A 17,012-nucleotide genomic window follows, 5' to 3' on the forward strand; every position below is an offset into this window, starting at 1 on the left:
TCATTCAGAAGGTTTCGTTGTGCAAAATTTGGGTGCCTAGAGAAGATTTCTCTGTTTGAAATGCTGCCGTCTGCTGTTCTTTCACCAGAAGTGCTACTCAGTCTTTACTGCTTCGAAACATACCCTCGACAACAGTCAACAAATATTTCCGGGCATAAGATGCGTGCGCATTTTACACACATGCTCGTGAGAGTTTCTGCCAAAACGTAATTACTTCAGAAATAATGGCATATCAGTGTCTGCATATCAGCAAAATTCGTTAGCTTAGGCAACGCAGGAGTACGACATCAATATTGCTGGTGTTGTTCAACACAGGAGTGGTTTCAGGAGAATTAATTTAGCCCTCATTGCGAATGGAAGCCCTGTAACTGGAAATTGTTAGCGCTGTGCTATTGATAATAAAAATATGTTACTGAACTTAAGAACAAAGTCTGATAGTGTTCCAATTGCGTGTGACAATATACATGAACGGGAACTTCTTGAGTGGTAACCAAACAGCCGTCGAGCGACTACCGTGAACCGTGGTAGAAGTAAGATACCAGGTCGGTTTGCGTAATTACAGATAAGAGATATTAACAATAGGTCATCGTTACGTACACGTGCAGTAACTAGCATTCAAGTCATTCGGAGGAGCCCGTATGAATTTCGCATAAGGGTTTTCAACTAGTTCCATTCAATATACTGCTCGTATGGTTCTCTTTTCTAGAAGAGTTTGAAAATTTATATTGTTGGCCCATGCAGTGTTGATAACTCTGGAACAGTTCTAAACGACGGCACAAAAAAGGCAGCACGTGGGCGTTGGCCGAAAACTAGTTTTATCTGAGAGAACAGATATAGCGACAGAAGACGCACCAACAGTTCAAAATGAATTCAGTGCAACGCCTGTGTTGTTAACCTGTAAGCTGCAACCATGTGTTGTCTTTCTTGTCTCGTCATTTACCGCTGTTCCTTTGTAGCTTCGTGCTACGGTCAGCTGGATGGCAATTTTTGTTTTAATGAACCTCCCTCAACTTTGCCTGCTTCCCCAGAAGTGATTTACCATATTAAAACATTCTACCTCATCCCTACTAACAATTTCTATCAAACAGCTTATAAGGTGAAAAATTGTGTTTTTTTATTATGATCACCGATGCTTGTAGTGGTGCCAGTCCTGCGCCCTTATAATTCATCGTGAGATAGAGCCTCGATTTCTGTGAGTAAGCAAATAAAACGAGCACCAGCTTTATCAGCCGTGTATGAAGCGACGTGTACCTTTTTTATGGACCTTTAATATGCAAACATACTCCGGCAACTTGGCCAGAAGAAATGGTGTTCATTCAGCGTATTCAAAAAGTGTCACAAAGATGTTAGTTTCAAGGTGCTGCAACTTTCACTTCAAATTTTGGGAGAACGGAGAGGTGCAGATGCTTTCCCAAAACTTTCACAGAACTACTGCCATCAATTTTGTTTTGTGCTAAATCTCTACTCTGTATCATTGAGTATACACTGAAGCTGTAATAACTTATTTCAAATGGGAAAAACCGCAACACTAAATGAGGCATCTGTAACGATCTAGGCACCAAAATGCACACGACAAGTATGCGTGAATGGAAAATCATGGGAATATTTAAACTTGAAGCCATTAAAAATAATTTCCTCCCTGAAGTGACTTTACCATCGTGACAAACAAATGTACTGCGTCTTTTTAATCAGTATTCCCGCGCTTTCGTTGCCAGAAAAGAACACACGAAAGTTAATTTTATCTGCAAGCGACATTCTGATGACAGTGAACTTAGGTATAGTTCAGTCAATACACCGTCATAATGCAGACCTTATTAAATTGCAATAGACCACATTACGGGAGGCTTGGAAGAAAATGAAGGGCGTGCCCGTTCTTAGAGAGGAGCCGAGAGCAAATTCTCGGTGGACATTAATTCATGGGTTTGCCACAAAGTCTTGTCTGACAGAACCGGAGCAAAAATCTCGCCGCTTCATTTACCGATTATACCCCCTCTTGAATCTTCGACATAAAAAAAAAAGAAAACACGCTCATACAGATGAAAGATGGAATGCACCTCTGTGTCGGATAGCTGGCTTTAGGATACTTCAGCACGCATGCACATGAAAAGAAAAATTACCTAGTCTCAAACCGGCTGTCCGGGTCGAGAGGCCCAACGAGAGCGGCTGCGACTGCTGATGACAGCCGCCTCTTTGCTTCAACGATGTGAGCCAGATGTTCTTAAACGTTCATTTCTTCTATGGCTTAGAAAAGGGCGCGGCAAAGGAACCTCGCGGAGACTGTAAAGCAACTCGCAGAGTTTTTCAGAAAAATGATCAATCCATGTATGTCTACGCAGCGCTTCGTTTGCTTTAGCTCATACGCTGGAGTGGTGCAGGACGGGTGCGACTGTAGGTACTCGACATTAAACCGTCTTTTTTTTTTATACAGCGGCTACATGCAGCGCCTCACAGTGACAATATCGGGCATCCAGCAGTGGTGGAGCAAAGCAACTTTCGGCTCGCAGATGTTGTGGTACGCTACTATTTGATCAAGACTTCGTTCATCTGCAAGAATCATCTACATATACAAGAATAATAATATAAGGATTGTAAAATGCAATGCTATTGCTTACTTTCCTTGGAATTGAAGCAGCAAGCACATTTAGTTAAAATCTGAATGTTAGTATCTACATATCTTCTAATTAAAATTTGCAAGCCTGCTCTGTATTATAGTTCTAATTCTGATATTCTAGTTGAGATTAACAGCAACAAATGGTAGTCGAACAGGTAATGCAATGCGTGGGAAAGATAACTGGTGGCATATTATATATATAATGAGGGTGCCAAAGTAAACAAATGTCAGTTGAGGATGGCACAGAATTAAGCTCTGTGTTGACAGTGTAAAACTTGCGAATGATAGCGTCGACTCATGTAACACTGGTGCAACTGGATGCGGCTAGGATAGGTCGTTTATCCTGCAGCGGACACAAGATAGGCCATTGAGAACAGATTGCAATAAAACACGCGATAACCCTTAAATTAACACATTCTCGGAAATACTTTTATATTGAGGAGAGAGGACAGAGTTGCCGGCATTGTTATTAAATAATGTGCCCAATTGTTTTTCTTTTTTTTTTGAAGTCCTTGAAAGTTTGAATTTACATTGTTTCTATCTGGCGTCTACAAAACCTTTCAACGTTGAAAGATACTCATAAATAAAAAATTCGTCTGCAGAAATGCAAAATTGTTCAATTTTGCGAATACATCCAGCACAAATACCGCTCCTTTATAAGCTATCGCGCTAAACAATTTTGTTGGTACAATTTCTTTTAGTCTTAGTACCGCAGTCTCGTTCTATTGCTGTGCTCTTCGCCGAATAAGCTCTCAATATTGCTTCCACGCTGCCCCAGTTTCTACACGTGTAAAAGAATGATATTATCTGGATTGACCTCCTTTTAGGTCTATGGCAAAAATACTCCGTGGGCCAGGTCATGAAGGCACTCGTGGGTTTTTGAGAGGTAATGAATTGGTTGTACGGCTGCAATAAATGTTCTGGGTGAACTATTTCCTTTTATTTATTACTGTATTTTTCTTCATCATCTTCAATATCTCCTTGTCCTTTCGTTCCCCTACCTCAGCGCTGAGTAGCAGGCCAGAACATAGTAGTACAGACCACCTCTCAGCTTTTCTGTCATAAATCTTTCCGATTCTCTGCTGCCCTTATTGGCAATACTAATGCCGCACTGGCCCAAGATGATTACATGAACTTTCAGCAGTATTCTGAACAAGAATAACATTAAAATGGCCATCGCTCGCTTGATGCAAAACTAAAAAAAAAATAAGATAAAGGAAGGCTAGAGCATGTGCACACGGGCGTCGTCTGCTGAGAAAAACATAGGACATGCGAGCCTTCGATGAAAACATGTCTACTTCGAACATGTGGCTGCGACTTGGCCTGTGTCGTTAAACAAACGAGGCGGCCCGTTGCAGCGTCATTCTGCGTTGCCGCACGACTCACTTCCGACGCTCACCTTTAATGTCATTGTTCCAGGAATGAGCCGTGTCCCCAAAACTTTATTGCCTGGAAATAGGCTTAAGGGAATAGTGCCATAAACGGGGAGCACGACGATATGCGCAAAGAACAAAGGAACAAGGAATAAAACAAAGGCTAAAATGTTTAGAGAATAAAGAAGCAGATGCAGAAATAAGGAAATGCATAGTCTGTCTCCTTTTGCTCCAGTGCCGCTATATACTTGCAGGAATGGAGCGCGCGCTGCACTGGGCGCATCCTTAATTCTCCGCATAAATGCGTAGAGGTTGGTGCTTACGCAAGCACTTCGCGCTGCTGTTTAGTACTATCATCAATATGCTGCGCGAATACCACGAATACCCCTTCCCACTCCCCCGCCGCCTTTCGTTTCTTTTTACCGTCTCTTTAGGACTCCGAACAATGTAAGCAGTACAATGCTGTTATCGAGAAATAACACCACACATTAAATGAAACGGCACCCTTCGTAAACACTATAACGACTTGCGGTTTTATTTCCTGAAAGCAGTCTGCGCTCAACGTTTCTACTCATGGTGGGCACCCTCATTTTGTGACCTCTCCACAAAGCTGTGTTTATTAGCAGCAACGTGAAGAACTGGTACATTGTGAGGCATGAGAATGTGAGGAACGAGGACTGGTGTTTACTGTCGAATTATGGGTTATATTAGCCTATGTGATATATGTTGTTAGTCGTGAATGTTAGATAAGTCGTTTACCTTAGTTGGGTGAGCGGCGTAACAGTAAGTACTTTTCGAATAACATGCGGGGCCTTACGTGTACGTTAAATGCAAGTACCTTGTGTAACCTTGCGGTGCCCGTCAAAAGATATTTGGCTTGCCAATAAATGTATCACACTCCAGGAAATACCAGGTTACTAGGGATGCAGACGTTAAAAAGTCGCATTGGCGGCGTTATCCTCTAGCGTCGAGTTTAACCACAGTGGACACAGAGCTATTATTGCAGTCAGTGCCAATAACCAATAATATTCTACTTAGCTGCTGCCGTAAATTGTCGGCAGGAACGTAATCCTCAATACGCAGTTTTTTTATGCTTTAGCATACTTAGGGAACTTCACGCGCTTTCCGGGGGCTGCGCATGTTTGTGTCTAACCATCTTCCCGCCCACCTGAGTCACTGGGTAGGTAATGGTCAAATGGGCAGCGCATCGGGCTGCTGTGCTGCGGTAACAGGGTTCGAAACGAACCGTCAGATGCTTGGGTTACTGAATATGTGCCAATGTGTACATACGCGCCGTTCTTCAGCGGACCTCCTTCACGCGGACATGGATCACTGTAGATGCGGGCCTGGGTAGGTACCACCGTTCGAAGAAACTCTTTGACGCCGACTTCGAGCTGTGTCAATCGGTCTGTTCTGCTCTTGAATGACCCTCTTTGATGGCAACTTGGTTTACTGAGTGCGTGGCAGAGATGTTTGCCGCTCTTCAATGAATCTCTCGCCAACTTGCGTCACAGAGAAACGCATGACGCGTTTCTCAGGCTTCGCACGCGCCGGCGCACCATGAATCTTGGAGATCACGTGCAAGCTTCGCGGTGGCGGCGATAGGTGGCATCGACTGTTTTCAGGGAAGCGCGATAGATGAGTTCCGCTGCAGCGCACGCCTCATACATAACACCTGTCGACATGGGCAATAAATACCTTGTGTCGCTACATTGATTCAATGCTAAACTCATTACCGTCAACAGTCATCGTGAGGTAGATGCAGCCGAATTTTTAAAAAGCTTTTCTTAAATGAGAATACACAAAGGTTTTTAACATGTTGTTCTCGGACGAAGCGTCACCACATCATGCTACCAGTGTTGTTATTGGTATGCACAACTGCATCGTGATGCCTGCTATGCACGCCAGTTTACCCTATAGGGTTACCTGGTAGTAGGTGATGGTTAGTACGTCCACGGATAAAATAAAACTATCTACCGGAAACTGTTTAGGTTTAATGTAGAGCAAGAAAAACGTAAAAATAAATGAAGGAGGTCAGGGTATAAAGCTTTTCCAAGCGTACAGAATCGATCAGCACTAGCCTTCTGCTTTTACTCTCACATCACTCGTTCTACGGACGCCTGGCTCGCCAAAATTATTTCGGAAATTGAATGATCTAGCAGCTCATACTTTGCACTTCAGGTTAGACGAGAAAATGTTAAAGCTTACTTCACCATTTACTGATGATCTCCCATTACGCGAACGCAGTATTTACGATAATTCACAGCGAAGCAACAGCTAAGGCTGCCATCATGTCTCTCAACGCTATTCCTTAGCGCACGGAAAGACTATACGTTCGTTAAAGTTACCAAGTAATGTACGTACGTTAGTGCAACGTACTTGAGCCAAAGAAACCCAATGCCGTATGGATCATGCTTAGAGAGGAGATCATTATTTATTTATGTCAACGTAAAGAAATTCAACTTGCGCTATGAAATGATATTCTTAGGTGCCTATAGTAACTGACTGTATGGAACGAATGCGTCAGCGTGAAGCGCTAGAAATCGCCTAAGGCGCAAAACTACGAACAGATTTTAATTCAGGATGTGCTACATTCCTCAGGTGCTACTTTTCGGTCACCATGATGACAAAATGGTTCTCGTAACAAAAAGGCGCCAGTCTTCAAAATTTTCAGACGGCCATAGTAGTTTAATGAATGTATCCTACTCAAAGGAGTAAGTCCATTATGCGCAGGCTGACCTCTCAGCGTTTCGTGTAAGTCAAATATTTCTATATTCTTTATAGACGTAAGTGTCTTCCGATGGTACGATAGACCTTTGCTGTTTGAAAATAAAATGCGTTAGAATGCAGCTTTGTTGCGGTGTCCTGGGTTCGACTATAACCTAAAGAGCAAGGCATGCATACAGGTAGAATTAAATAAACAAAAATAAAGCAACAGAAGAAAACTGTACACGTCACTATACGCCCAATGCTTACTGCAAGGAAAAAATAGCTCTTTCTGATTTTTTCTGTATTTTCTGACCCTCAAAGGCAAATGGCGGTGACCATTTTGTCGCCTTAGAGGGTGCGGCGTCAAGAGGAGACACAGCGGAGAAGTGGCTGCCAAAAATGACACCTTCCGAGAAAGAAGATGGAAACTGATGGACGGGAGGTAAGCGGCCCTACGAAAATAAGACGCCGGCCACTCAATTCGCCGAAGAGCTTCTATTTGCGCGGCTCAACTCGGGGGTGTGTGCTCTTATTTACTCACGCAATGGCGTGTGAATAAATGAGCGCTGGTCAAGCGGTCAATCTTAGCGGAGCTCTCTAGCTTTGCCGGTCTCCCTTTCACTTTCTCTTCGAAGAACCCCGACTTCCAAGCCTATATGAATCATCATTGTTTCACTTTGCGTGTGCGTGTTCGTTCTGACTCTACTATTGCGAGGTCGATAAACTTCTTCTATATGAACTTGAACGACCATTACCGAAGCCGCTTTGCATTCCTCGGTGTTCTTGGCTCTACTATTACGGATATATTATTGCTGCGGAACAAGTGCTGGCGCTTGCCTTTGTCCGCGGATCTGGTTCAATGCAGAAAATATTCAGTTCACTTCATACGCATGGTTATTTTTCACGCTTCTTTTTTTTAGGTATGTCTCACGTAAACCTCGAAAACCTAATGATACTGATTTTTCCTGACAAGGAAGGGTAGCGTTATAGCAAATGCAGAAAAGAATTTTGACCAAACAAAGCATGCCCCGAGTAATAATAACAAGTAATAAAAAGCGTTTTTGATTTTTCCTTTGGTCTTCCACTAAACTGTTATATTTTGTGTTTATTGCAGAGCCAACAATAATTGCGGTTTCAGACAGATCTTTAGTTAGCGCTCTTCTCTCACATGCTGGATAACCTGTCTAACGCTCCACTAACGTGAACTCTCATTTTGGACTCACATTTAGGTTGCAGAAACTGTGCGTTTAGAACTTGTATGTATTGACCGTCAGTGAATATGGATAAGAACAGGCTGTCAATTCTCACGGTGCATCCAGAGAGTATGCATAAAAAACAGGTCAATAAATAGAAGCTGTTTGCTTTTATTGTCAACGCACAGTATCTACCTGCAGACGTGGTTGGGCTCTTCTAGAGGGCGTTCCTTGTCCTGTTGCTCAGATAGAACATGGGGAAGTGACAAGCGCGCCGACTTCATTGCTGACAAATAACTATGCGCCCTTGCATTGTTCAAACAATGCTAAGCCTACGCGCTTATGCGCAATAAATTTGCGTTTACTGACAATTTGTTTTCTACTAGAAAATCGGCTAGAGGATGGAAAGAAAAAAAACTAGGAAAGAAGAAAGAATCGGTCTTGGTTTCTCAGTAACCATCGCGGTTTGGTGATAAGAACGAGTTCACAGGACCGATCTGCTATAGTGTTGAGCGCTACTTTAGATATCTCGTACTGAGATCAATAAGCAAATTTCATTCTCTATGGTCGACACTACAGTGTTAAATGGGTAATAACACCACAATAACTTAATAAGCTAATGTTACCCAATAATCCCGATACTCCCGCGTTAACCACCATCACCTATCTTCTTTCTTGTGCAGCTGAGTTAATTTCACCACTATTCTTTCCACTTATTTCCCCGTTGCCACTCCCGCACTGTAGGTGCAAACCAGAGCATCTCTTCTGATTAACCTCCATGCCTTTCTCACTTCTTTTCTCTCTCTGGCTACTCAGGTATTCATTCTTTCTTATCGTAATACAATGAGTTGACAATGTTGTATAGCACTCACGTTGCTGAACTTCCTGAATATAAACTATTTTCAGATTTCGCAAACTTGTATGCGCTGTTCAGTTTGTTTCACTTTCAGTTTATTATTTGTTTATTCAATTAGTTACAAGAAATTATATACAGACAAGGGTCTCATAGTCAGAGACTGCACCGGGACCCTTGATTAAGTAATATATATATATATATATATATATATATATATATATATATATATATATATATATATATATATATATATATAAAGCCGAATACAGATACCGTGCTCGTATACATTCATCTGTTTATACATTATTTCTTGATGTCACTGCATATTCTGCTGCTTGAACGAATGATGAGGTTCTAAACTGTGCCGAATATTAAGGAAACAATTTGATAAATTAGAAATTCTATGATGCACATGTCGGTGCTATGTGATTTTAATAAAAAATAACTTTTTCTTAACTGTTCTGCTTCCGACAAATGCCGACCGTTAGGCTTAATACGCAATGAGCGTGCATGAGGGCCTCAATTTATATAGAATGTTGTTCTTGCTAGAGTTCATGCAACAGTGTACCAGCAAGATAGCTTTGAAAGAAATTACTAAAAGCCACCTAGAATGTTTTACTTCGGAGGTTGTGTAGAAGCATGGCCCAACTTTGTATACAAAGTTCATTATTATTATTATTATTATTATTATTATTATTATTATTATTATTATTATTATTATTATTATTATTATTATTGTTGTTGTTGTTGTTGTTGTTGTTGTTATTATTATTATTATTAGATGTGGAAACATACTAACGCACAAAGGAAACAGGGAGGGAGCAAGCTGACAACTTGCTCCCTCCCTCATTGCTGCACTTAGGCATGCATGGAATCTCACGTGAATAATCGGGCGCCCGTGCATCACCGTATTTATACATTCACGACAATCTATTTTCATCGCAATCGCACAATTTTCCACTTAAAAAATATTGATAAGGACAACATGACTCCTCTACACTAAATGAATCTCATTAACTTCTAAGACAAAATACATACAAGCTGTCTCGGCGAACGCTTTCAAAATATTTTAATGGTTACCTATGGCCAATAGCACAATTCCAATTCGTCAGCTGGTCTACTCGTAGAGGCAGCTCTTACTTGGACAAAAAAAAAAAGAAATGCATAATCGTCTAACTAACGAGATTTCGCTAATTAATTTCTCAACTAATTACCATATGGCCCATATGGTAAATGCACAAAATCACGTTTTGGTAAGAAAGGAACCGGAACGTACGCCAATGCATTTGTCCGCAAAGTTCGTGAATTAATATCTCAAAAGGGGTGTCATCCTGAAAGTTCGTTCCAAGCGGATCAGCCTTGAGAACTCTAGGCTAGAATTTGTATATTGCAATATGGGCTATACGGTAATTCGTTAAAAGCATAACTAGCGAAAATTTCTTAGTTAGTCGATTATGCACTATAATTTTTTCTCCAAGTAATGTCCACCACTTCGAGTAGACTAACTCATGAACTATACATGTGCTATCTGCCGCAGCCAACCTTTAAACATTTTTTTTAAAGTGTTCGCTGAAACACGCTGTATAGAGCCTCAAATATTGAAGTGCCCGTGTCATATGCTTAGATGGATGAAATATGAGTCGTTTTCGAGAAGCTCTTCCATATTCGTACCTCCGATAATTACGTTCACGTCTGTGTTTAAAAAGGAATGTACGTGTATGTGAAGGTAACCCGTCTATAGATCTGTGCCAATAACGATTATAGGAACGCACATAAAACAAGGCATTCGCGTTCTTATTGCAGCAATAGAACTGCTCTGGTTTCGTTCATATCCATTACTTGCTTCCGATTGCTTATCATACTTCCCTGCCCTGCAGAAGACCAAAAAAAAAAAAAAGCGTTCCCGCTTCTACTATAGCGCAAAGCGTGAAACCTGGAAGGGTAACGGTGAAATCGCCTAATCCGTCACTTATTCGCCTGGGTTTTTCGCGCCAGAAGTAAACGGAGATACCCTCGGAAAGAAGCTGGCATTTCAGCCACTTCCTATGATTGAGACGAAATCTTGAAATCTTCGTTTGGTATCTCTTTTTTTTTTCAGACTACTTTTTCCTTTCGTAGCGCGAATTTCCTTATGTAAAAAAAAAAAAACGCATTCGCGGAAAAGAAATGCGGTGGAATCAGGAAAGATTTACCGCCTCGGAGATTTACGGCTGTGACGAGAAGATGGCAACCGAATAAGCCGAGAACATAGAAAAAATAAGATAAAGAAGGCAGAATGAACCGGAACAAGAGAAGGATTTAGTTCGGTAGCACTTAGATGCCCAGCGCTCTCTATGAAGTAGGCCGATCGCCGCTGCCCCAAGATTAAAATTCATACATCCTTGAAGTGAAGAGGGTGCATTAAACCTCGCTCCCTTCATTGCAGCTGCTCCCGCAAGTAGCCGGAAAGAGGAATTGAACGAGGCGAAGGCGAATGAGCGGCAATAAAAATACCGTGTACGCAGTAAAGTAATGAACAAAAGTCAAGGCGGCCAATGCAAGGGCAGAGCCATGGGCTGGCAAGGAAGCATCGTAAAGAGAGCACAGAAAAAAAAATGTTTTACTCAAAGGGCGAAGCCTCAATTTTTTTGCTTGGATGTTGATCTTGTGCTTGAACTTTCGAGGGCAGGCATCGCCCCAGTGTGTTGCTGCAAGAGAAAGAACATTTTCCCCACCCACCGAAGAAGCGTGAAGGTCTAGACGAGTTGGTTTCTCATCTCACACGGGAACAGTGTGGAAGCAGAGCCCTCTCTCCTTACACTTACTCACGCTCGCGCGAAAGCCACCCGAATCTGGGGGAAAAGGAGAAGAAATAATTCTGCTCGTTCTCTCTCGGCTGCCGCGCGATCAATCGCGGTTCGCGGCGCAGCTGGCCAGAATCGCCGCGCAGGCGTACAGGGCCGAGCCCGGTCTGCCTAGCGCCCCACGGTTTGCCTTGAACAAGGACCCCGTGCTCTCAACTTTTATGATTCATGCGAGACCGACGGCTGACGTCAGGGAGCTGTAAAAGAAAGAATTTTCTATTCCCTCTTTGTGCAAGGCATCTCTGACTGGACCTTTCGGAGCTGTTTGGTCGTGTTACAAAGGCAGCGTAACACATCGTCTCAACTTTATTAGCAAACTGCGTGCGCTGGCTCGAACAACGACTGTGAAACCTAACTATTCCAATTAAAGGCCCCTTATTATTGGAGCACAGTTTGATTGCTGCATTATAGAGCAGGCGCAAGGATTACGGAATGCTCTTGAACGACAATTTGAATATGACATTGGGTGTGATTAATCATGAAAACAAACTAACTCCAGCGTTTTGAATATAATAATTTGGACACGGCGAAAATCAACAATGTCTCCGCCGACGCTCGATAGAATGAATGACACAGTAACACTGAAGTAATTGTTCCTAGGACAAAGCGAATCTTCATCTATAGTCTAGCAAATAACATTAATTGCTTGCACAAAAAGACGAAGAAAAGAAATTGCGTGCATTTATCTGCGACTTGGCTTCAAAACAACAACAACAACAACAACAACAACATAAAAAAGCTATCGACGAAGCATCATGAAAAGGTGAAGTCTCTCGAGGAAGTTCAGTGTGTTTAGCAAAGCCATCACAAACGAAATGAAAAGGGTATAAGTTAAACTGGCCTAATTACTGTAAAGTGTGGTATTTCAAATTTTCTCTAGTCACTCCTCATGCAGACATAGCCATCGCGCCGATCTTTCAGCAGTGCGACGAATGCTTGCGACTAACTTTCCGACGAACTTGCGACGGATCTTGCAATAAAACTTTCGAGAAAAATCGTTGCAAGTTGCATAAACGTGTGGACAGGTAAGAGTCAAGAGATCTAGCTGTAAGTTATTACTCTCATAACTGCAAGAAATGCATCGACAAGTCATCTTTCCGCCAGCTCACGCAGCTCGTCAATCGGATGTAAAACTATCCTGATTACGTTTCAGGGGCTGTTCTTTATAATTGTTTTTGCTAGTAGCTACCGGCCTCAAATAATTCACCATTTACAATCACTTGTAGTTCTGTACTTAATATGCACGGCACATACGTGGTAAGCATACAAAGCCTAACGTCATAGACATTTCAGTGCACTTTGGTGGAAGCAATTTTTAGGAGCGATGCAAGATCTCAAGAGAATAAAGTGCTTAGAAATGAATTTATACGTTCTCTAAGGAGCCTTCCATGTCAAAATACAATTATCTAAGCATGGCAGCAGTGTAATAAAAAATGAACGCTTGGTAATTCCATGGAAATTTCAGTACGAATGCAAACATATGTAAGATTATTCACTGTCTTTCTCTCTTAATAAACAATCCTTTTCTCTTCTAAAGCCACTTTGGCAAAGGACTTGTTGTTACACAATATCCGCAAAAATTTTCAGGTAAGACAAGCGACGCGATAAAAAAAAGAAAATTGTGCGCTGCTGGCAGTAAATGAAAAATCGCAAGAAGCAAACAACTTTTGATGCGAAACTATTTGAATCAGAGTCAAGTGAAAGGGAAGTTGAAGCATCACACGAGAAAGAAAACAAGAAAACGTTAAAGTAAAACGCGGCGCATCGAAACTTCAGGGAGGCCGTAAAAAAGCCGCGCAGTTTCTAGGCCCGTATCTCTCTGTCTGCCCTTCGGCAGTTCCTGATGTGTACCGCGCGGGACAGCTCTACTTCATCCAGTTACGCGCGAGCTCGATGCTTTATTTCGCCGAATGTGCGCGGGTCTTATCCCCTCGAACGCAGTGCGGGCCGCGACATAGCGCTGTGCTAAGCCGACGCGCGTCGCACGGATCGAAGACACGCGGCAGTTCACCTCGACAGGCACGTTGCCGCAAATAAGTCCGCGGAAGAGCGCTCGGTCTTGGCCGCTTGCGCGCAGCTGATTAATGAACGCAGAGGCCAGCCTCCACTGTAGAGACACTCTCGAAGTGTACACGCTGGCCGCTTACTTTACTGCTCTGACTCTCTCTGCAGTTCTGTGCAGTCTGGCGTCCTGTACAGCGCGCGTTCCACGCACATATCGTAAAAGAGTCTGCGAAAAAAAAAATTGTGACAGCACAACTTCTTTTTGCTCTCTGTACGTTCATAGGACAATGTCACCTGTTAATAATGCACATAATTTAGAAATCGGAGGCCCGTGCTAGCCATCGTTATTAACGTGCTTTTTTTGTCTTGTGACAGCTCGTTCTCGTTCCCAGAGGTTCCCGGTCTTTGAAAGTTTATGGCATGACTGATTAATGAGGAAAGAGGGTCCGTCTGCTAAAGTAGCACACCACTGTTAATCCCACACTGAACATCGTCAATTACTGAACATCGTCAAATTTTCCTCTCATGCAGCACGAGGAAGTTCATCTGTGGTGATCCAAATTTATTCAACACAAACTACGAGATCAGTAGATATAGTTTTGCAACCAAAAATATAAAGACAAGCGCGTTTGGTGGTCGGTATAGTAAGTTACCCTATCGTCTGAAATCAGTGGGTTATTGAGCATATAACAACATTTTTTACCGCACAGACATGCAGTGTTATTCCAATTGCTTTCCGGAAATTACAAGGGTGTGACGAGAGCAAGCATGTCTTTTTCATCCTATAGAGCTTTAATGTCACAGAAGTGTCAGAGGAACAGTCCTGACACAGCTTAAGTAGATCTCTTACCAAGCCCTAAGTTTCTTTGTAACTTCCTCTCCAAGCACAGAGGAGACTGGGAACTTTCGAATTTACTTGCACGAGTACACTGAACGCATGTGACTGCAGTACTATGAAAAATCGGCACACAGCTATTCAAAGCAATAAGAAGAAAAAAACCGACAGCGAACGGTGACTCTGCCTGTTTGGAGAGATAGGCTATTCAAAGTATAATGCAGAGCTTATGACACGGACAAGCGGAGGAAGGAAAGAAGCGTCAGTCAGCAAAAATGAGGCACGTGTGTACATGTATACAAAGGTGCTGTCACATTTACAAGGCGTTAAATGCAATCTAACGTAAAGTAAAAGCCTTTCAGATTGGTTTACGTCGGAAAAACAGGTTAAACGAAGGAAAAGGAAAAGGAAACAGGCCGCTCTGACAGGACGGCGAGAATACCTCAGAAAATGGTCAGTGATGATTCTTTTCACCTTTGATTAAATACTTATTTTGTACACTGCTGGATAAAATGAAACAACAATAATCTAAGCTGCAGTGGTAGGTAAATGTACTGCTGTCTCGTCATGCTCAGGTGAGATTCTCTCGTTTGTAAAAATGGCGGGTCATGTACATGTTCCTTGCTGCTCTAATACGACCAAAGGCTTCCTTCCAGAGATCTGCCTAATGAAGAAACAGCTCAGCACGGGCAGGGTCTGCAGGAAGTTTTGTCAACCGACAAATTGTCGACCCACATTATTCCTCAAGCTCATGCCACCTGATCATGGGTCGTGTTAAACTACTTTATACAAGAAAAGAAATTACGAGAAAGACCACTTGAAACAGTTCTGGACAAGAGCTTTCATGCGGTACTGCCAAGAACTTCGCGGTTTCCGAGATAGAAAAAGGGCAGGCAGATATTCGGAACTGTCAAAAGGCATTTACGTTCCTGTCGAGACCAAGCCTTCGACAAGCGCTGCCTAAAGCTCCCGAAGGGAGAAGGGCTGACAAGGAATCGCGGCTGCGACGTGTATCAAGAGAGCGTAGCGGGACGCCAGCACGTGTGGCTGGAAAGCGCTGACAACTGTCGTTAGAGGTTCCACGAGAAAGACATGGCAAATCGCGACTGCAGTTAGGAGGAGGTGCAGTTTCCGCGTCATGTTTCTCTCTCTCTCTCTCTCTCTCTCTCTCTGTCTCTCAATATTTCCCTTTCTTTTGTTCGAATGCCAGTGCCGCGATAGTTCCGAGGTGTTTCGAAAACCAGCGCTTGCAGTTGACAGGTCGCGACGTCTTTACTACCACAGTGCGTGGTCTTGAACAGCTTCGGAAAGACATCTTGAAATGGCAAGCATAAGACCTGACAGACACACACAATGGCGGAAGAGGAATAACAAAGTTTCAGCAAAAATACCAACATAGGTATAAGCTGGTTACTACAACGACTGTCGCTAAATTGCCGCGTATTATACTCCGCAGAATGGCAAATCAGTTCTGCATAAGCCCGCAAGGTGAAGCACAGGTTATCAAAGGAATAAATTTTCATCCAGCCGACCGCGGATGAAAGTTTCGCCGTTCGCGGACCCGTATAAATCCCCGACCAGAAGGAATTTTTTTCTTCAATTGCAAAGCTTTCTTTCTGAGAAACCCGTGTGGATTTCCCTACGTGCACCAAGTTAGGTGGATGATAGTATTTTCCTTTCATTATCTTGATAATGTAAATAGATTGCTTACGCAAGATAGGGTGGTCCACAAATCAAGCTTAATACGTAAGACTCCAAGATATGAAAATCACATGGAAAGGAGAAGAGCGAGAATGATTTTAGTTATTTTTCAACGCTGTACTTTGCGACAGAATAGACATCTAGCAAATTTCAGTGTCTTGCATTTTCGTAGACGTTATCGCAGTGTCCTCTTTCGACACCGTTAATGACATACTAGTCATCCTCGACTTCCTGGACTTTGACAACTTTCAGTTTGTTTTCGATACGCCTGCGATCTTGCTTGTTAGTTCACACTGCCTTCAAAGAGTTGCCTACTGACTTCACGTTTGCGCCATCCAGTTGTCACGCATTCAAGTGCGCGGATTCGTCACACGTTACACTCTTTCTCGGTAGCGAGGTCATTATCGTCAATGTTAACTTCGTCATAATGGGCAATGAACATGCCGACGCAGCAGCATGATCTGCACATGAGGAGGTCTTGCAAGACTCCATTTCATTTTCAAGAACAGACGCTGCAATGAGAATTCGCGTGCTTGCAAACGAAGCCATCAGAACTTTATGGAACACACCAAGCTTGAAGCACACACGTCTACACCGACTGGACCCATCCTTTCGACTTCAACCCCCATCTGGACTCTCTCGACTCGAGACAGAAGTGCTTTGCCGACTTTGTCTTGGTGTCGCTTAGACTAGATCTTGTGTAAAAGTCCATACCAACTTTTACACAAGAGTCCGTATGGACGAGAGCGCTGCTTGCAGTCACTGCGGCGGCGAGGACACTATCGAACATGTACTTTGCCACTGTCCTCAATACAGCACGCACCGGCTGTCACTAGCGATCGCGTTTGCATGCCTTGACGACAGGCCACTTTCAGAACAGTAAGTCT

The sequence above is a fragment of the Dermacentor variabilis genome, chromosome 5, assembly GCF_050947875.1.
Source record: "Dermacentor variabilis isolate Ectoservices chromosome 5, ASM5094787v1, whole genome shotgun sequence".
Taxonomy (NCBI): domain Eukaryota; kingdom Metazoa; phylum Arthropoda; class Arachnida; order Ixodida; family Ixodidae; genus Dermacentor; species Dermacentor variabilis.